The following is a 22,934-nucleotide window of genomic DNA, read 5'->3' as shown; positions in this document are numbered from 1 at the left end:
TAGGCCAACACCCAATTACAACCAAGCTCCCCAGAGACAAAGACAAGGACAAGGTAATTATAATAATTATAACAATAATAATTATAATGTTAATAGAGGTATCGTTTCGGTTAATAATAACTATCACAACCCACCTATCACTACAACAGAAAGGCTCAATTGCAACGCCATCTGGTGTCGCTACAAGTACGAAAAAGCCCTGCCAATGATCAATGGCAACGCCAATGTGGGCGTCCAAAGGCGCGCAAAAATTGGGTCACAAAAGCTAAATGAAGATACAACAATTGGCCGCCAAAAAAGCTTGAAGGTTATTGCAACGCCTTGTCCCATTGCTATTATTTTATTAGCGTTGCTAAAGTATTTTGCCAAACTAAAATGATTTTTAAAATATTTAAACTATTTGCAGCGATTGGCGTTGCAAAATGTTCTTTTTAGCTGCACCGGCTAGCGTTGCAAAAGGGTTACTTTTAGTTGCACCCTCTGGCGTCACAAAAGAAGCAAAGCATTAGCTACAGGTCTTTGTCACAAAAGGTTTAAACCATTAGCTGCGCCAAGGGCATTGCCAAAAGTGTGTTTTTAGCTACCCCTAGGTCTTTTGTCGCAAAAAGGTTTAAACCATTAGCTACTAAAAGCGCTTGCCAAAAGTGTGTTTTTAGCTACCCCTCGCTAGTGGTTTTAGCCGCACCAAATGTATGTGTTGGTAATTGTTTAAACACATTTGCAAAGACCCTAATTCTTTTACAACGAGCTCGGCATTGCAAATGGGTTTACTCATATATATAATAGGTATTACGCATTATTTTGAATCATTTCAATTTATATAAACCTGCCCAATACAATTTATGATTAAACTAAAAACACCGATCAGATGTATTCATTCACAATAAATTATAGCAAAATATATTTTATTAATTAAGATCATCCAAAATCATTATTTGAGCATCCATACAATTAGTCTCTTCCAATATACTGAATTACAAAATCTTCAAAGCCATCAACTAAATAATATTAGTTCTTCAAAAAATAAGATTTTGGCCAAATTTCCATAATTTGCCGATTCGAACAACATCCACCCAAGTTTTCTTTATCAATATACCGCCAACCAATCTGCCAATCTGATAAAAACAACAAATCACTACACCAAAACAGGATATTAGTAACGCATAAGTTTTTCAGTAACTAACGGTTTTTAAGTGTAACTAGGTTCCTAACGTTTTATGGGCGTTAAATTAATTTATAAAGTGTTACGTTAATTTTACTGCATTTGAGAATTAATTTGTTACGTTTTTAAAACTTTTGCTTCGGCCCATTAATCGTAAACAAATCGTAAAGGTTATGAAAAATTGAAAATAAGACGCAAAATTAGAATTTTCGGTGAGAGGGAAAGAATAAAATAATTACGCTCTTCTCTCTTTCTCATCTCCTTCTCTCCTATAATTTTCATCGCCTCTCTCAACAACAACTCTTGGGGGTCAAAGACTGGCCGCTAACGCTTATTTTGGTAATTTCCTTGCTTCGTCTTCTTCTTCTATGGATTTCAACTTTACATCTAATATCTCTTTTCCGCGTTTTCTCACTACTACTAGATGTTTATTTTGAAATTAACTTGGGTGTTAGTTACTGCAGTTATAACTAAAGGTGTGATTTTATAATTTTGTGTTTATTGTTATTTCCTCTTTTCCTTGTTTTTATTACTCTCTTCCTAGTAGTTTGTGGTATTGAGTCTATGCCCTTTGTTTCTCTCCACAGCTATCGTCGGAATCTTCAAATGAAGGTGCATTTTGAGTTCTTTTCAGTTTTTGTGCAATTTTAGTACTGTGAAAACCGTAAATTATAATGAATTTACCTTTGGTTGGGAATGTGCAGGTGGAACTGTGAAGAGCTGAATAGCTTGGGGTTGGACTTACTTTCTTGTTTCTTTTCAAGCGTGTTGATAATAGTGTAAGCAATCTTTTTATTTTTGCTGTTGTTGTTAGTGGAGTGGTGATTGGATTTGTTTATTGAAAATAAGCTTTAATTTGGGTTTAAGTGTGGCTTTCTTTTAGATATTTATGTAAGTGTAATGTATACACTTATTTTGCAATAGAATGTATATGTTTGCTGATTAACTCTGATTGTCGAAGCAAAACCATCTTGTTGTCTAGATTCTGGAATTTAGTTTTTCATTGAAACTTTGGATTTTCTAATTTGTAGTTTAAATAATACGCAGTTGTCTTATTTCTTCTCTTGCTGTTGCTGCCCTATTGGAACTAGGCTTTATTTTCATTGGCTAGGGTTGGTCTATTTGCCTTACCGACTAGGATACTCAATCCCCCGCAAGTTTACATTAACTATTCAAGAAATTGCCGGTATTGTTTTGTTGATCCAGTAGTTTATGTGGTACTAAAGAAGATAACACATTTAAACTTTGTGCTTGAGGAGCCTCGGTTTACTTTTCAATTATGTTTTGGTTACTAGCTTGTGAAGAGACAGACCATTAGAGTATGCTAAGTACAAGTCCAACTCAGTGTTCACTTTACTTGTTTTTCTCACTTACATGTTTGTATATTTCAACAATTTCTTCATTCTGACTTCTGATATTACTAAATTTCGCTTTATAAGTCTTATATTCTGAAGAAAGCCGTAAAATGAAAGGTGCAGACGTGAAACCGGACTGTCAGACTTTCAGCTACCTAATAAGTAACTCCTAACGTGAACAAGATATTGTCAAGGTATATTATCTGTATACCATCTAAGAAACATTTTCACACATAGAAGATAATGCTGATGTTGAATTTTTTGTGGGCCTTATGTTAACATACTTGATTAGTTGTTATATTCCACATACGATGACTAAACACAACAGTCCGATGATTTGAAATCTAATGCTATCTGGCTAAGGGTTTGAAGTTTTGAAAGAATTCATCCAGAAGTTTTAACTTAATAAGAACGCACCATATGACATTACTAGTGGTGTTCGAGACTGCTGTTACATGATGTTAAAGCTGGTGTTTTGTGGTATGAGAAAGAGGGAGCAGAATCGTGGCAATTGTTGATCTAGCCTCTTGTTCATCTTGTTCAACATTGCGAAGACAAAGATCCGAGGTTCAATCAGTAGAATTCAGGATATAAAGTCTTATCTAGTAACTGAAAATGCAATTACACAATGGGCATATTTCCTATGCTCTCCCTCGGTACCCAAGATCGAATTTTTTTTCCGCCAATATAGTGGCAACTATGTCTTTCCTAATAAACAATCATTTAGAGACTTCCCAAACACTCCCACACAAGTTTCCTACCACCAACTCTTCTTTCATTAGCTTCATGCACCTTCTACCTCCGTTCCATTTCTCACCCCGCGGCTTGGTAAACATTTTTCCGCTTAATAAGTAGCAAAGTGTTGATACAAGAGGGAGAAAACATTGCAGCCAATGTAACATTCTTGTGTATATTCACATATTCAGAAGTATGCATGCCTGTGATTCTACGATCAAAGCGCTTGGCGAAGTTCTTCATATCACCCCTTAGCAATTTGAAAATTTGGTTCTAGTGCGAGGTTATTTAAGTATGGTTGCTTACATCACGATGTTGCTGTTTTCTTGGGATCTTAGAGCATGATTTGTGGAAATTAGGATCTTATTATCCATGCTTATAATAAAATTAATAAGGTGATGTAAAATTGTTATATGTGGGGATTCAGATGTAATATGTATGAATGGTGTGGTGGCATGTAAGCACTCCCCGGTCTCAAGCATCGGGTTGTTTTGTTGTTATATAAGCCTCGATCGACATGCTTGGTCTGCCATGCCACTTCTCGGAATGAATTTGGTTTGATCGCTTATTTCTCTTTATTAGTAACATATATGGAAAATAAAACGCCATTATTTGACAAGCCCGTGGAGGTCCCTTTCTAGGCTACAAAATGTGCTTCTTAACAAATCTATCACTACCTACTACTATGAGAGTAGTTGCCTTGATCCCAAAGATAGATTAACAAAGGAACGTGATTAATCTTTAAAAGGACATGTAAATAAATACATTTATTTGATTGGTTTTTCTTAGGTCCTAAACCCGAGTTCTCGTCTCTAAGGTATTGGATGTCCTTAGTTGTTCAGGCCCGAGTTGTTTAACCGTATTATTAAACAACCGATGTACCCTTTGCTATTGCAGAAATCAAATGATGTTCTTCTCACTTCAATTCACCGGTAGTGGTCTTTTTGAAATGTTTCTCGCTTTCCTTGGATAGTAATTTTGCCTTTTGTGATCTCGGAACATGCTATATGGTGCGGATACTTCACTACAAAAATTAATAAATATTGAACACCTTGCAAAGATTATGAAGTAATGCAGTCTGCTAAAGTTCCAAACTCTGAAGCATATTTACATGGCACTCATAAATGCATATGTGAAGTGTGGGCAATTTGAGAAGGCAAAACAGGTAACCACTTTACATGGTATCCACCTTTTAATTTTGATGTTTGATTAAATCCCTCCCCGCAACTTTTGCACACAAAAAGTTTATCTACACATCTTAAGAGAAAAGTAAGGTTCAATTACATATTCAAATATGAAATGAGGAGAAGGAAGGTATAGACTAAGGAAAATATTGGGAGAATTATGATGAAGAGGAGAGGAGAGGACGAGGTGATCACTTGGATTGTAGTTGCTCTTAAGTGGATGTACCATGGATCAGTATGAGGAGCTGTAGGAGGGCAGCAGCAATAATGGAGGGGTTCAATTGGGAACTGTTATGGACAAGGCTTAGTTAATTGTTGTACTATGATTTTAAGGGGATTTAGTCTTAAATTTCCCTTCATCCTGTTCCCATTACCTCAAAATGTTTGCCAACTGTACCTCAGTGGCTCAGTGAACTTCTCACTGTGCTGCCACCTATCCTAGATTAGTACATGTGTTAGTTCAGTATGATGTGTACTACTCAGATATAGAAAATGAGATTTTCCTTGATCAAGACAAAGGAGCAACATTTGTTACTTCGAAGTTACAATATATTATTTACCCCTAAATTTTAGTTGGTATTGCTATCCGTGCTTCACTGCATTGTGCATCACTGCATCTTAGAGGCTCTATATCACTATTTCGTCATATTATACTATTAGTAGGGGTGTTAATACTAGTTATCCCTATTAGTGGCGACAGTTTGCCAGACGTGTTTACACTATAGAATACCCCATCATATTTGTTTCATCAACCTTTTCCTAAGCCTTGAAACTTAGGTTATAGAATATAGACCATAGCTGCCTAATGTGAAGGATTTAGGTACAAGAAAAAAATGGCTGATAGTAGAACAACCAGAAGAGGATTGCTGGGAGGGGCATAGAAAGCCAAGCTATATTCACAAGTGTAGAGAAGACGAGGTTGGCCAAATCAATCATTATTCGCTTATGATCCCTTCAATTTCTTTTGCAACTAGGTTGAAAAGATCGGGATATGAAATAGCAGTTACATTGGAATTGGATGGATGACAAATGATAGATAATGACGGGAGAAGACATTTGTGAAATATATGTAGCTTGGTCGCTTGGAGGACCTATCAGTTGAAATGATAGCGGTCAATACAACACCACAAGACTGGAAGCATCAATAAGCTAAATAAAGGCAAATTACGTTGAGTCATATGAATTAGCTTGTAGTATATTAATTATCGGCCTAATGTAGATATATTCAGGTTGCTTTTCCTCTAAAAAATATTAGTTGGACAATGAGGCTTGTTTCTCGTGGGACGCAGAGTATGCTCGCTTAAGATGCTTATTTGTCATATCCTTCTCGCTAGCTTATTTAATAGAATGCACTCACATAGTCAAAGACTATATTAGTTTGTGGTATTTAGAGTTGCATATAGGCTGACAGTATAGTATTAGTGATGGTTTGACATTGTTACTCAGGCATCTTGAATATAGTGCATAGTCAAGTGCATGTCATATTGTCACAATTTGATATAGGCTACCGCCAAGGAATAAGTTTACGAGAACTCATGTTAGTTATATTTGGATGCTACCTAACATGTTAATTTATTTTTGAAATAAATATGCAGAACCAAGTAATTCCAATCTCAATGCAAATTGAGATGTTGGAAGGACTACTATAAATGGAGGTCTCTCCCACTACATTCACCTATTATCAAGTTGTTGTTACTTCATTGGAGGTACGGGATTCCTTAGTTTAGTAGTTCAAACATGAGAGCCATTAAAAGTTTTATTGTTATTTTTTTTTTCACCGCTAGCTATTCTTCATTATTTGCATATGGATCTTTTGTTTACTATAGACTCATAGATTTGATTTTGATTAAGTAAATGTTTGTTGCTTTCTTGGGTTTTAATTCAGTAAAGTGTATATACTGCAGACTAGAGACTAATACTAATCACGCTCTTCATATACCCACATATATATATATATATATATATATATATATATATATATATATATATATATATATATATATATATATATATATATATGTATACAAGATTTATATTCTTTTGATTGGTAACTATCCTTGTTTTGATATTCAGTCCAAGTAAGTTGTCCTTCTTTTAAGAACGTGTGACGAAAAGCAGTTTAAGGCCATACCGCGTTATGTGGTGACCATATATAGTTTTATTAAACCCTTGCACAATAACTGATCTTCAACTTCTGCAGCCTTTAACTCAAGCTCCTCACTAGATCTGACTGTCTTTGGCTTTTACTTTCTTAACTCCTATTTTCCGGTTTGGCAACATCGCTGGCGCCATTCCTTTGGAGTGGTGGCTAGGACGTGGAGCCCCCTTGGATCCTTATTTGAAAGGCTTATTAGTAAGTTTCCTCCAAAAGGAACTAAAGCAGTTGTGACTAAAAAGTCGCGCCTGATGAGTCGTGGAGACTTCGGACATGTACCAAGCTAACTTATCATATTGAAATTACTCGTTCTTTGGTTGTTTTTCTCTTTGTTAACTACTCGTTAACTTATCATATTGAAATCCATTTGACACCATCCCAAACTAATCCAAGGAAACAACTCATGAGACATTCTTTTTTTTTTTTGCTAAGGGTAATTGTATTAAAAAGAAAAAATTCGAAGTACAAAGAACTCATGAGACATTCTATTTTCTATATGAGATGTTATACTTTTTATGTGTCGACATCCATTATTAATTCTCATAGTTCATCTAATTGAGGTGAGGCTATATTCTTGTAGCGATCTATCGTGATTATGTGGCAAAAGTTTTCTTCATTGCTAATCGGACCTAATCAAAGGAAGGCTAAACATGTATTTAGGGGTTTTACTTTTTTTTGGGCAATTAGATATTTTATTTTTAAATTAAATATCATTGTTTCTATTCCTAATGTTTCCAGGACATATAGTTGATTGGGCATTTACAGTAGCTTTTAATCCGATGTTTGATCCGTTACTTAAGGCATCACGAGAGGCAACCAATACTGGAATTAAGGTATCCCATTTCTTTACAGTCTTTGCATACAATTCTACATTGGTTGATAATGTTTGATCTTGCAATGAATTCTTCTTGAACACTTAAAGAATCATCTCATCCTTGCATATTTACTTACTTAATTAATGTTACATAAAAAAAAGCAACTAACATTTTAGTATATAAAACCTTAGCCACTCAACCCATTTCTGTTTTATATGTTTTAGATGTATCATTGTACAATGAATGCATATATGAACTTGGAATTAGTATGTAGTGCCTTTTCTTCTTCTAGTTTCTAGCTCTGAAAGTAAATTGCATTGCATATTTTAGTATTATGGATGGTAATTATTAAGGTTAATGACAACAATATGCTCATGTGTCGTAATTTATTCTGCTCTACATTAATGTCCATACATCATATCTGTTATGTGGTGTTTCTCTTATATCCTGAAGGAAGCTGGAATAGATGTAGGTTTGTGTGAAGTCGGCGCTGCAATAATCCAGGAGGTCATGGAGTCATATGAGGTTGAAATAAATGGAAAGATCTTTCAAGGTACAGTTGTTATGTTTGGAGATTGTTACTATACATTTCTAGTCGCTTATAGTAGATTTAAAATCTTAATGGTGTAGTGCTTTTTTTTCTTGGATCATTGAGCTGATTTTAGCTTTTCTTAAGGGAACTATTTAAAAACCAATAATGATGCATACATAGAAATTATGTATTATCGGTGGCGGTGATTTGCAGATGAAAGTTTTCGGGGAAAAGAAATCCAAGCATGGCATGGTGAGTATATTATTCTGTGTAGACACTTTGATTTAGATTGACCTTGTACTTGCATAATCATGAATAGGCTAGCATGATAGTGTCATTTCTTTTGGTGTAATTATTTTGTGGGTTTTGACTGAGCAAGCATGGTTTGAACTTTGTCTTTGATCAAGTGAATGTGCTGGTTCTGACTTTTTGTGTTGATTGGACTGGTTTTTTGTGTTATGTCTACCCTATGAAACTAACTTGGTTAAAGGTAAAAGTAATGTTAAATGTAGTTATTGTGTATAATCGCGTATATGTTACTTCAGTTATTTTGTTATAGGAATAAGGAACTAAAATGCCTCCGAAAGTGAGGAACTAGCTTTAAGCGTTCGGAACGTAGATGTAGAAACAACAACAGGGGGACCTAGCAGTTAATGAAAGGTAAGGTCCTTGTGTGGTTTTCTTTCGTTTCATATGTGACAATTGTATGCGGATGTTGGAATATTCACGAGTTTTGTTTTGGAAGATGGGTATGTGAGTAGTATGAAAGTATGATGTATATATATTTGAAGTGTGGTATCTCTGATTGGAACTAATAGAGGTGTATAACACTGATATAAGTGGAAGTGATGTATATATTGTTTTCATTTTAATTTTGGTATATAATTTGTGGTGTCTTTTTGATTCGAGAATTGGTTATTTGACTTAACTGGCATTGGTCGAGATGGTTAAGTAGCTGGTTCTATGAATCAATATATATTTGAGTAGGTGGGTTTACAACTGAGGTCTGAGGTTTTAATATATGTTATGGAAGTATATTATTTGATTTTCAGGTTATGACAGGATTTATATCTATGAAATGTTGAAAATACAAAGGAGATTTTGCCGAAATTTTTATGTCTTTCGTCAAGGTGTCTGACAAGGTTATAGGGTTTTGGGGCGTTACATAAACTTTCATGTCTATACTATACTTCTATTGCTACTAGTCTGCTACCATATTCTCTTTTCTGAATTCCGTAGTTTGAGTATAAGGAGCTACTACTTAAGAATAGGATATAAGTATATATCTATACATATTTGTTTTCTATTGCCTGACTATCTTTTATTTATTTTTATTGGTGTATATGATGAAAGGGACTTTTCTGATGATACCATCCCAAAGTCATCCCCTGATGCTTGCAACTCAAGGTGGGACATCCGTACAAATGACGCGTTTGAGAGCTTGAGTTTAAAACAAGTCCCATTTATTGGAAAACAATGTGTATTTCATTCGTGGCAAGTCCTATTTATGAAAAAAAAAAGGTGGTGATGTTATTTTAATAAAAGATTATGTGATTGAATGTACTTGTGAGATTTCTTTATGTTATGGACGATTGCAGAATACCCAATAAGTGGGGGCATCTTTATACAGGTTCAGTAGTCTCCCAAAAATGGTGGTTTTAGGGGAAATTATTTTTTTTACATATGGAATAGTTTTGTAACGGTAGAAAACCGTAACGAATCTTTGCAATGAGTAACACTTACGAAGCAGCAAAACCGTTACCAAAAGAAAATTAACCGTTACAAATTTTATAAGTCAGTAACACAAAAAAGCGTTACTAACTTTATAAAACCGTTACAAAAGAGTAACACAATTGAACAAAGAAAACCGTTAGCAAATATTTTTAGTTATGGAAAAAACCGTTACAATAAATAATTATGTAACGGTTCAACCGCCGTTTAATATTAATAACAATTAGCAACGCCTTCAAATCTGGACGAAAAAACCGTTACAAATATTTTTAGTAACGGTTTTTGACCGTTAGGTATGTCCTATTTTGGTATAGTGAATTGGAAAAGAAAAGAGACATTAGTAAGTATAATTATCCAAATTAAAAGAAGATTGAAGCAAAAATGCAAGTAATCAATGCATGGGAAATATTTTTATGTGGTCAAACTGGGGTCCCATTGGATATAGGACATGCTTGTGAGACATACATTATCAGTTGTACTTTGTTGTTGCTTCCTTCCAAAGCAAAATTTGCAAGTACTACTTTTAGATATATATATACGCAGAAACAAAAAAAACCAAAGATCACATAATGGAGCTACCCACTTTGTAATATTTCTTGGCGTAAACCCAAGTTGAATATAATATGGTCCACAAAACAATTGCATTACACTTAAAAAAAGTTAACCCAACATCCTCATAACCTAAAAAGAATAAGTCCCACGCAATCTAGTAAAATATCCAATACACCTACCGCGAATGGAAACAGATGGCAAGGCATTGCATTATGGTCTTGAAACAAGAAAAAAAAAAACGAAAAGATAGGAAAAAAATGGTTTAGTGAATTTTCCATCGAAGAAAAATATAAGCTTCAAAGGAAAGCAGCAACCAATCGCAAAACCATTCTCTAAAAGTAACCGGAGAAAAATGGTAAACATGGAAAACCTTCCCAGGCTAGAATACATGAGTGAAATTGTTTCAAGCTACAACTCAAATGACATTAAGCCTTGCTTGTTGCAGTTGCACCTCATAACTAAGAACACTGTGGCCAACAAAGTTGCTTTTTTGCTTTAATGGTGGCAAATAAGGGGTGATTAAGTTCTTAGGGGTATTTTCGTAATTTAACCCAAAATTATGGAAAAACAGAAAAATACACACGATTTTAGAGGTTTTGCAGGAGCAAACCCTAACTCTCCAACTAGGGTTTATGAGGAAGAAGATATTTCATCTGATGAGGATGATATAGAGAATTATGTGAGGCTGAATTATGGGGAAGGATCTTTGGAAAAACTCAGAAGACATCTGTGTGAAAAGGAAAAGGAAGCTAGAAACTCTAGCCTCCAAATCGGTACTGTTCATGAAGAAAAACAAATTCGAAATATGGAAGGTGAGGTTTCGTGTCAACAGAAGGAACAAGATCATGATATGGACGTGGATTCGACGAAACAAGGTCAAGATCTGGAAGTGGTGTCGGATCTACAAAAGGAAGCTAACCAAGTAGGTACTCTGAATAGCGCATCTATGGAATTGGATGCTAGCAAGGAAGGACATCAGATCGAATATGTCCAGAAAAAACTCTTGGATGTATTAGGAGTGGGCAACAATGAAGATATACCTGAGGGGTTTATCAACAACAAAACTGTGGAAGAGCTAATACAAGCCGCAAAGGACTTGTTGGCGGCTGCTGGCTACAACCATGAAGGCTTAATGCTATGCGGTACTGAAGGATGTGAAGAAACAACGAAGCCACCAGACCTGATGGGCTCCTCGTCATCAGATTCAAGCAAGGCGAAAGAACAAATAAAGGAGGATGCATCGAATCCGCATATAAAGAAGAGTTCATGGGCTGAGATCATTGGCAATAAGGCAGTGGGTGCTGATGAACTCTCATATATTCCTCCTGCGATTGTGAATGGTAAACAAGTAATACACGTGAACAGCTCTCAATTTTTAGAGGTCAATAAAAGGTTTGAAAACCTTGTTGTTGGTTCGTTTGTTGGCAAAAGGCTGAATTTTAACTTCGTCAAGGAAACAGTAAGTCGTACGTGGAGAGTTAAAAACTTTGTGATGAAACCATATGGAGACAATATGTTCACATTCAAATTTCAGAATGATAATGACAGGAAAGAAGCACTAGATATTGGATCGTTTCATATAGCTAGCCACCTGTTTGTAGTGAGGCCATGGAAGCTCTTTGAGGAGGCAGAAACACGTGAACTCAAAACCATTCCTATCTGGGTTGTAGTAAAAGGGTTGCCAATGGAAATGTGGAACAAAAAAGGTTTCAGCCAAGTAGGATGTGCTATCGGAGTACCAATGTTCACTGATCGGCTAACAGAGAATATGTCGAGGACATCTTATGCGAGACTTTGTGTAGAGATTGATACCAAGTGCCCGTATCCAAATTGATATACCTGCCATCTTGGACCGAGGAGAGAGCATAAAAAAGTCTCCTTTGAATACAACTGGAAGCCCCCGAGATGTATGTGTTGTGAAGTCTTTGGCCACACTGATCACAGTTGTCCAAAAAAAAGGGAGGAAGACAGTACTACAAAGGTATGGATACAGAAACCTCAAACTGAAGCTGAGCAACAAGTTGATTCACGAAAATACAGACACTAAAAAGGAAAGGAAGTGGTCAATGAGGTACATGAAGTTCACAATATTAATTAAACTGGTTGGCAGACACCTAGTAAGAAACATCGATGTAAGAGTCGAAACTCAAGGGTAGATGCGGCACTAGAAGAACAGACTGCTGGTGGGAAAGAGTTACGAAATAAAGATCAGGAGAGCAATCAACAAGAGGAACAGATGACACAAAGTGAGTTGCAAGCGTGGCGAAGATAATGGGGAGAACTCAACAAAGAAAGGAATGGGAGATAAGGAAGCAGATGAGACGCAAACAGAAAAAGGAATGAATAGAATGGAAAAAGAAAAGCTATCTGGGTTAGAACCAAAAAAGAGTACCGTTATTAAACAAGGGCACAGAGCCTATGAAGGGAGGGAGTCAAACAATACAACAGGTAAAAATACTGAATGAGAGGAAAGATAAAAGCAAGACTATAGGCAGATGCTCGAGCACTCCTGAAAACAGTAAGGACTTACAAAAAGGAGTGGTAGAAACTGCAGATGACATGAGGCAAAAGGTACTATTGCAGCAAGGGGAAAAAACAGAGTCAACCTTTCGACTATACCATCAAAGACAACAAGATGAGGGAACAGAACAAAGAGAGACAACAACACGGCCGCATCATCAAGGAATATCATCAAAAAGTGGGAAGGTTAGTAAAAAACAGAAAAAAATGACCCCAGCCTTCTAGACACTACCTAAATGATAAAGGTTGATTGCTGGATAATGAAGGAACTTCACAAAGCTGGAAAGAAAGCTGATATTAAAGAAAATGAGGAGGAAGCACTACATCAGTGGAACGGACCTGCTAGAGAAAAGAGGCAAACAGAGTCTTCATTTGACATGTTCAAAGAACAATATTACATGAGTGGGGTCACAAAACGGAGCCACTACCTGCAAAAGGAGAGCTCGTGGGCTTAGTCGACATAAGTGGCAAAGTGGTGATTTGTCTCGGGTAGTCTGGCTGGGAAAAAGAGTTAACATCGAAGAGGGAAACTGGAATGTCAATATTTCGAATTTTAACAAATAGAAACCTTGTCAATATTTCGAAACTTGTAATTCGAAACCTAATAAGCTAGCCGATGCTCTAGATGTACAATTGTACACAAATTAGCTACAGAGTTACGTCCCATTTCTTTTATGAGAGTGAGAATGTAACAAACTATAATCTATTTTAATTTTAATAAAAGGGGTAGGGGACCTCTATAAAACCTCGCTACCAAACCAAAAAAAAAAAACGGGGCCCTATCTTCCATAGGGGATGATATCGACCACTACCACCACCTCCATAGCCCCCTCTATTGCCATAAAATGAGCTTCCGATTACCCACCATAGCCACTTCCAAGACCAGATGTCATAGATGGTACCATAACCACCAGCCGACCACTACCCCATATCCTCCATAACCTTCGCTCCTCCACCATAAGCACTCCCTAAATCGTAACCTCTACCATAGCTTCCGCCATAGCGACTTGAGTATCCTAGAGAAGTCTCTCCCCTATTGTAACCTCCTCCAAACTGCTACCACCATATCCTCCATATGCACTACCTAATTCACCACTCGAAATAGTCACGTCGCACCAAAGAAGACCACGGGCAGCAAGCCCTCCATCTTTCTTTCCACCCGCAGTAAAGTATCCTACTCCCGCCCATAATGGTCCCCAATGTCATGATCCGGCCTGGTCGAATCAATCATGATAGTCCGCTTCTCCCCGTATGAGCATATCGAATGAAAGACCTGCTCCGCCTCGAGGCAAGGTCGGGTAGATTAGCCCAAAGAGGTAAGCACGAACATGAACGCCACTCACATTCTTTCCGTCCCTCTTTTCAGTAGAATTCCCGTCCCCGTCGACATACTTGACATGGACGGAAATTCTACTTTGGAAATTTTACCGAACATCATGTCCAGTGTGGTCTCCCCTACTCCTAGAAACAAATAGCCACGGAGCTTGGATACGGGCTCCCTAGGTATTCAAGGTACATCACAAGCAAGAGCTAAGTCTAGTCCGTGTCTAGCCAAGCTCTAGACGGGATAGACATTCACGAAGTACGAGAAGGAACTACCACTCATTAGTACAAGCCTAACAAGAAAAAGGGCGGTTGAAGGACTCGGCAGATCGTAAACCGCCTTCGATTTGCTCCCTTTGAGGGACTCTAGAAAGTCTCTCCTGTAAAAAAAAAAAAGATAAAATAGTAAGCCGAGCCAAGACCGAAAAGAAAAAAAGCGCCTGCAGACATATGTCTTCCTCCTAGAAGAATTCGCTTAAAAAAAATAGTGTAGTACCTTTTTCGGTCCAAATGACTAAGGGTTTGGTATTAAAACTCTCCCAAGGAGACAATCCATCTAAATTCTCGCTAATTGTCTAGCCCCCTATGTCGACTTTAAAGCATCTCAGTAGTTGAGCGGTATCGCCATCAACAGCTTCAACATGGACAAGGACTGCGGTTCCCACCAAGGATAAACTTCAACTAGCCCTATAGATCAAGGCCGAAAAGCTACTAGTCTCCTTCTTATGGACCACTAAACGTTCCTGGGCAGTAAAGATAGTGAACTTTATCGGGCCTTCCTCGTTAGGACTAATTAGTTAACTATTGAGCTATCAAAATAGAAAAGTATAGATCATACTCTTAGATGTTACGCCCTCCCTTTTCCGGGAGGAACTTCGCTTCACCGGTAGTTATGCCCGTCTATAGGTAGTGCATGAAGCATCCTTAATAGGACTAAGAGGATAGTTAAGTAAGTACTCTAACAATAAGCCTCTCTTTCTCTACTAAGCTCTGCCCCTAGGTACCCAATCTAATACATTCATACCTGGTATAATCTATTCTTACCTTACAGGGGACCAACAAAGAAGATATAATGAAATCTATCTTGTTATAAGAATATAGTAGATAGTATAGGACTTCCTTGAAATGCTTAACACGGGCAAGTCCCCTCGCAAGATAGAAAGAGGGCTTACTTCTAAGGCAGTCTAATTGGCTCTAGCTTGTTAAAAAAAGAAGAGGTTTAAATAAATCTCCTTCTTTTGACAGATAATCGTAGATATTAAGATAGCAATATTTTCTTCATTCGCATAGCAACACAAGGGACCTATACTGAACTAATTATAATACTAAAACAAAGACAATCTTAGACATACAAACCATATACTATACTAGATCATGTCTTCTACTGCTCCTATAGAGGAAAATAGGAATTAGCGTAGAGTGATGACTCACCGATGAGTAGAGTGAGTATCGACCCGAGTGAGCCAAAGATCCGTAGCTAACCGACAACACATCAACTATAGGGCGAGAGGACACTGCCCTTAGATAAATAACAATTAATTAAGCAAGTGAAGATAACATACTCAAAGAAGGAAGTGATATATAGAAGTAATATGTTCTAATTCCATATTTAGGGATAGAACCCTACAGTAGCAAACTTCTTATCCTCAAGATAAAAATCTCTTGCATGCTCTATCCCACTTCCAACCAATAGACGATATGCCCTGTCCTTACTAGCTACAAAGAAATCTATTTTCTCTAATCCGCTCAACCTCCCATTCCTCAAACTTCGTGAACACAGAAACACATTGTACATATGTACCTAAACTAGAACAAGAAGAGGTATCTCACTCTTACTATTCCCTAACGTACATATGTACATTCCTCCTTTGTCCACCCTTCAACTACGAGAGCCGAATAGTATGATTCATATAATCAAGTCTTTGCCAAAGGAGATGCGGGAGTAGCGACAGTGGGATCGAATCCTAATCTAATCATAAAGTAAAGCCTCACTGAAGCGAAGTTCTCATACCTCAAGTCAGCTAAAAGTTTCATCAAAATTAGGCATTGTGAACTACCTTATGGGCCTTTTTGTTGGGTAGGCCTATGAATTATGAAAACTAGCTAATATTTGTTATTAGTTCAAGAACTCTACTTGAGCCATGCCTCTCTGACTTTTAGCGGATTTGCATATTTTGTAGGGAGTAAAGAGTCTCATAACCATCATCACTCATGCCTCGAAACTAGGCTTTACTCTCTTTAGAGCAGACTAGACCTATAAGCACTTCATAAAGAGTCACCATCTCTCGACATCGCTTATGCCGAGGACTACTCACATGTATCATGTATGAAGAAGTATTCTTTTATGCAGGGAACCAATGACAGCACACTCTTAATAGCATTGACAATAGAGTTGCTACTTAAGTTTGATTGGCACGAGTGAGATAAATTTAACTAGTAAAAGCAGATCCAACTAAAACAAATGAGCATGTAATTTGGCCCCTTATCCTACTGATAAGTACATTATTAAAACAACTTACCAAGTACTAAGAGCTAGATTGATGGACTGACATTGTCTAGAATGAACTTACAATACCAAGACATCCCCCCTTATCTCATTTTCTTGTTTATTTTTCATTTTCTCGTCAGTATCCTCCTCACCCTCTCTTCATCACTGTAGTCCCTATCTCTCCCACTAACCAAGGCTTGTTAGTAAGTAGGTGGTGTCAAGTTATTTCTGGGAATAGAAGACAGATTATAAGGTAATACAGAAAAAAGTTCGAGGAAAAAGGATACACATACAGTTCTCGCAGACAAGTATAAATCACACTCAAGATATGTCCAACTTCCCCTCTTCCCCATAAATCTATAAAGGACATTATTTGGGTCCGGAAATACTCATAGAAACAAAGCAATCATGTAACCAAAGAAATCCAACAATATAACCCAGGCACTTGAAACTGTAATAACTTACCAAAGTTATGACAACTAACACAAAACATCTCAAAAGGAGTTACTCTATCAGGCATGCAACCAATCAATTTAATACAAACAGTTCATACGTACCATGAAGAACCAGCATTGACTTGCAACATCCAAGCCTCAAACCTAGCTTGACGAACCGCCATCTCCTCTATTTTACTTCTTTGAGATATCATTTCAGCAGTGAGCTCCTCGTTAAGCTTTTCAGCTTCCTCAGCCCTCCTCCTTTGCACTTCCTCCTCTAAATGAAGGGATGCCAGCCTTCTAGATGACTTTGGCAGGACCCCATGCCCAAGGCCATGGGAGTATCCAGACCTTACACCCAATACTATAATAAAAATTTCATCCTCAGTCTTTGGCTCAGCGCCTTCTACTTCAGACTCGGCTTTAAGTTGTCGCATTCGGTCCTATAAGTTTAAATTGGCCATAAATATATCGAACTATAAGTACACCATGGTAAAGCTAGGTACAAATAAATTTACTTACATAGTTTTGTTCAAGAATGACACTAGTCCATCCCTTTACTACTGCTAAAGTGGGTTCGACGATAGAATTCTATCTTTCCAATAGGTTCCCGAAGTCTCGTCAGTCACTTGTAAAGATTTGAAAACATATCCCTTTATAATTTACTTCAAATAATATCAAACTGCGAAAAAGCAACCCAATGTATGTAAATAAAGAAAGTTACAGATTCCTCCAAGTATCCTAGGAATGACTTTGAACCACCACAATGGTTTGTTTCGAGCTTTTTCCGATTATTTGAATTTTGCTCGCTAATTTTCTGCAATAAAATGAATACAATATCAAAAATAATGCCAACAAAAACATTAAATTGAACTCATTCAAAATCCAATAAATTAAGTACTCTCTACATCATCCAAATAGAAAAACAGACCAAGCTAAAACATAAAATTACAACGAGTATGTAGTTTTTCTTTAAGAAGTCAACACAACCCTTAAGTATAATTCAATACATAGCAGTTTCCTATAATTAGCACAATAAAGTATATTACCTTGAAATCTTCTCTTCTAAACCAATCACAACATGCATTCCATTTTTCTTGTGCCAAGCCACTATAAGGGTGTGATCGTGCGACTCCATCATTTCTGAAACTCCTATAATGCTTGTGAAGATTACACCTAAATCCTCTTAAACGCGTGCCCCTATATTTAAGGCCCACAACAGACTTCACATGTGGAAGGTGCATATCCACATCCAATTTTTCCTAACAAGAAATGTAGTTTAAAGTTACATAAAATAATTATGGTATATCATATAGCTAAAACATAAAACTCCATTACCGAATCACGGTCACGTAATGGTTTTCTCACTTCCTCTCCCACTTTACTCCAATCATGGCCAAGAAGAGGACCGGTCGACGCAACAACTAGGCCAATCTCCCCGACAAATTGAGCACTCCACTTCCCCACGGGTCTAGTATTACCTGGTTGAATTTCTATCCCTCGGTTTCGACCCGAGAACGCCTTTGTAGTCTATGACTTTCTCGATTCACAAAATTTCTTGCCTCTTTTCTTCTTAAATGGAGCTGTTAAATAAAAAAAGTATGAGCTTCCACGACATTTTATTTGAACTAACCAACGAATTACACAAAACCATTAATTATAATCTTACCGACACTCGAACCATTCACCTCGTTAACCACAGACTGAGGTTGTGAAATAGATTGTGCCCTCGAGGGTCGATTTAGACCAGGTACCATAACTATAGAAACAGATATAGCATGAATATGAAAGAAAGAATTCATGAATGATAAAAATCAGGTTTAATATAGTATGCAACATATCCAAAAATGAAACACATGCTAGAAAAATCAGGTTTGATATAGTAATTCTACTCAATGGAAAAACAAGATAAAATCTAAGATAAAGCTCTCCATTCAATAACAAAATGGATAATGAAGTTACTAAAAAAATATTCAATCTACGTCCGTGTCATCATCACTCGATATGACAGCTTCTTCCTCTGAACAATAATCCATTAATGTATCATCATCCTCTTCATCAGTTTCCTCATCAACAATGGTATTGTCATGAAGGCAACTTTCTATAGCAGTCACGACCTCACTGGCATCAACTTCATTTGGGTCCATATCATCTCTATTTAGTTGTATGGGTGTTATAGGTTCATTTTGGATTCCGCTGCTACTAGCTTCATGTGTTTCATCATATTGGACATTATCCAAATCCATCCCTCAGATGCTCCTCCCCGCTGATATGCCTCATCGCCTCTCCTGCTTCAATCTCTTCTTCCCTCTCTGGAACATCAAACACATTTCTAGGCTTTGTCTTTTGCACAACTTGCCAACTACTACCCAATTTGGCATCATCGACGTAAAAAACTTGACATGCTTGTGTGGCTAAGACAAACTGGTCATCTTTATACCACGTCTTAGAGGTATTAATACTAGTGAAAAAACTATCCGTTTGTATCCCTGTCTTTCTATTACCAACATCATACCAATCACATCTGAAAAGATAAACTCTCTTCCCGAATAGATAACTGACTTCAAAAACATTGGTCAAAATACCGTAAAAGTTAGTCTCTTTTCCTTTGTGTTCTCCTTTTACAGTAACACCACTATTTTGGGTTCGAAGATTTTTCTCTCGATCTTTGGTGTGAAACCTAATCCCATTAACAATGCAACCACTATAACGTTTCACACGTGTATCAGGTCCACATGCCAATGAGTACAATTCATCGGTAGCTTCAGGAGAGTTCTCATTGCGTAATATTTGCATCTATTCATAAAAATGTACACCAAATCAGTAAAGCATAATTAGCATATTATTTCGGTTCATAACAATAACATTAAAATAAACAATACAAACACTTACACGTTTTTCAAACCAACTAGGAAACAACATTTCTTGTCTCTCGGGCAAGTTATGTGAGCTTTCCATTTGAAGCTCACATGTGTTGACTACATGCATATCAAACACATAAACTTAACAACTTAAAGTGGCTTAAAATGTATAAAACATAATTGATAAGTTAAATGCAGTAGAACTTACTCTAAATAAGTTGATAACTCCTCTCAGTATTATTCAACACATAGTAATGAGCCTTGTCTCGATCCTTTGGTTCGAGAATGATATTTGTATAAGCTCCAAATGGTCGAACATTCTGTGAAAACATCAAATCCTGCTTTTTTGATTCTCATTACCACCATCATAATTTCTTTCTTCACGATTGAACCGAGTTTCAATTCCTTGAAGATACATGGAGCAAAACGTGAGACATTCATTGTCAACATATGCTTCAGCAATTGAACCTTCGGGGCGAGCCTTATTTCGAACGTATTATTTTAGCGTGTGTAGATACCTATTTACAAATCACACATGTATGATTAATGTATAATAAAACTTTTAACTTTAAAATGCTAATTTCACATTAAATGAATTGCAAGTCATATGCCTTACCTTTCAATAGGATACATCCACCTATACTGCACTGGTCCTCCAAGTATCGCCTCACGCGGCAAGTGGACAGCCAAATGAACCATTACATCGAAAAATGCATGAGGAAATATTTGCTCGAGCTTACAAAGTATAACTGCAATGTCTTTTTCCATCTTCTCAAGCACTTCCAATTTTAGCGTCTTGCAACATAACTCTTTGAAGAACAGGCCCAACTCAACCAATGCAATGGCTACATCCTTCGACAAGAAACCACGTATTGCAATCGGGAGAAGTTGTTGCAAGAGCACATGACAGTCATGACTTTTCATTCCTATTATCTTACCATCTTTAGCATTTGCACATCGAGAAATGTTAGACGCATAGCCATCAGGAAACTTCACCGACTTCAGCCACTCGCAAAAAGATTTTTTCTCTGAAGATGACAATGTGTAACATGCCGGGGGCATTACAAACTTATCACCTCTTGGGATTAAATGCAACTCCTTTCTTATACCCAATGCGGCCAAATCTAATCGAGCTTTTACTTAATCTTTTGTTTTGCTATCTAGGTCAAGCAATGTCCCCACAACATTGTCACAAATGTTCTTCTCAACATGCATAACATCAAGGTTGTGTCGCAGCTTAAGAGTGTCCCAATACGGTAACTCAAAAAATATGCTCTTCTTTGTCCAGTTCAACTCCATCTCGGTACGCTTTTTTTTTTTAGGCTTTCCAAATTTCTGAAGGGTTCTACATAGTTCACTTGTGATAACAATTCATCCCTAGACAACTCTTTTAGGTGGCAACCTGCCCTCCCTATTTCCATCAAATAATTGTTTGCCACGAAGTTCTCCAAGCATGCCTTAACGGTAGAAAAAGCGGCGATTTGCCATATAACATAACTTTCGTCCATTCTTCAAATACATGGAAATCTGTATCCTTGTTACAATTAGGGCAAGCTAGTTTGCCCTTGGTACTCCAACCAGATAAATTACCGTATGCGGGAAAATCATTTATAGTCCATAACACCGCAAAGATGCAACCGAAATGTTTTCTTTGCCAATGCATCATAAGTCTCTACCCCATCTTTCCACAACTCTTTAAGTTCATCAATCAAAGGTCGCAAATAAACATCGATATCATTCCTGTGATGAAGGTCCCGAATAAGTAACGCCATGAAGGTGAACGGTTCTTTCATACACTTCCACGGTGGTAAATTATATGGTATCACCATTACAGGCCACATAATCGTATTGGCTACTCATATTGCCAAATGGGTTAAATCCATCAGTTGCAAGACCCAAGCGAACATTGCGAGGATCATTGGCAAACCACTCATGTTCCTTATCAAAATCGCCCCAAGCTTGAGAATCCACTGGGTGCCTGAGTACATTCTCCTCCCGATCATGTTTTTCTTTGTGCCATCTCATATCTGCAGCAGTAACCCTCGACATAAACAACCTCTTGAGCCTTGGTTTAAGTGGAAAGTAACGCAACACTTTTTGTGGTATTTTTTTAGTCTTACCTTCACAAACTTTATACCTTGGCTCCCCACATTCGAGACAATTTTGAAGACTGTCATTTTCTTTCCAAAACAACATGCAATCATTCTTGCATGCATGTATTGAGATATAACCAAGTCCCAAGTTACGCATTAATGTCTTCGCCTCGTAATGAGACTTTGGCAGTGTCTCACCTTTAGGCAATCCAATTTTAATCAACTGGAGAATCATAGTAAACGATTTGTTACTCCAAATGATTGATTATCTTTAAGTGAAGCAATTTCACAAGATAATCTAACTTAGAAATCTTACAACCTGGATACAAAGGTTGGCGTGCTTCCCTCAAAAGGTCATCATATGGATCTACATTTCCTCCATTGTTGTTAAAGCCACCTTCACCTTTTGTTGCATTCAATGCATCATCATCTCCGGATTCCCCATGTTCCACGTGAGGCTCCAAATTATCAACATGTGTTGAAGCTTGTAAATCTTCAATCATGTCATCTAACCCATCAAAATTTACCATTTGAACACCATTGCCATCATCATCATCGCCGCATCATCATCATCACTTAATTCCTCATATTCTTCTCCATGAAACACCCAACGAAAGTGTACTTCTTGTCCATGCCTAACCTCTCTAGATCATCATTTACCTCATTGATGTGCTTGTAATTCCTATTTTTGCACTCTTTGCATGGACACCTAGTCCTGCCTCGCCTTTGTCTACATGACCACGAAAGCAATATCAATAAAATCCCAATTCCTTTTTTTTTACTGCTGGCCAAAACCTATTTGGCAATTGTATCCAACTCTTATCCATTTCCGTGTTTCCTACTACAAGATAATAATTGTACAATCAGTTTTGACATCACAAACGAAAATAGTACACATGCCACACCAACTTATCAGATTTGTTTCTGAGAACTTAAACTTTCACTTATATAACAACTAATAAACTTTCAAACCCTTAAACTTAAAGTGAAA

At 37.1% G+C, this 22,934-nt stretch overlaps 1 long non-coding RNA gene across 1 annotated transcript; it reads right to left on the bottom strand.

The window, feature by feature from the left end:
- Nucleotides 1-888: 888 nt before the first annotated feature.
- On the bottom strand, nt 889-17,445 carry LOC147524080 (uncharacterized). The gene is made up of 2 exons (XR_015196865.1): nt 17,110-17,445; nt 889-1,115 (listed from the first exon to the last, which is right to left on the bottom strand). It is a non-coding gene; the product is annotated as an uncharacterized LOC147524080 (long non-coding RNA).
- Nucleotides 17,446-22,934: the final 5,489 nt, after the last annotated feature.

The sequence above is a fragment of the Coptis chinensis genome, chromosome 1 (genome assembly GCF_015680905.1).
Source record: "Coptis chinensis isolate HL-2020 chromosome 1, ASM1568090v1, whole genome shotgun sequence".
NCBI classification, from domain to species: domain Eukaryota; kingdom Viridiplantae; phylum Streptophyta; class Magnoliopsida; order Ranunculales; family Ranunculaceae; genus Coptis; species Coptis chinensis.
Note: the sequence above shows the minus strand (reverse complement) of the source record. Positions and strands in the feature narration are given on the sequence as shown.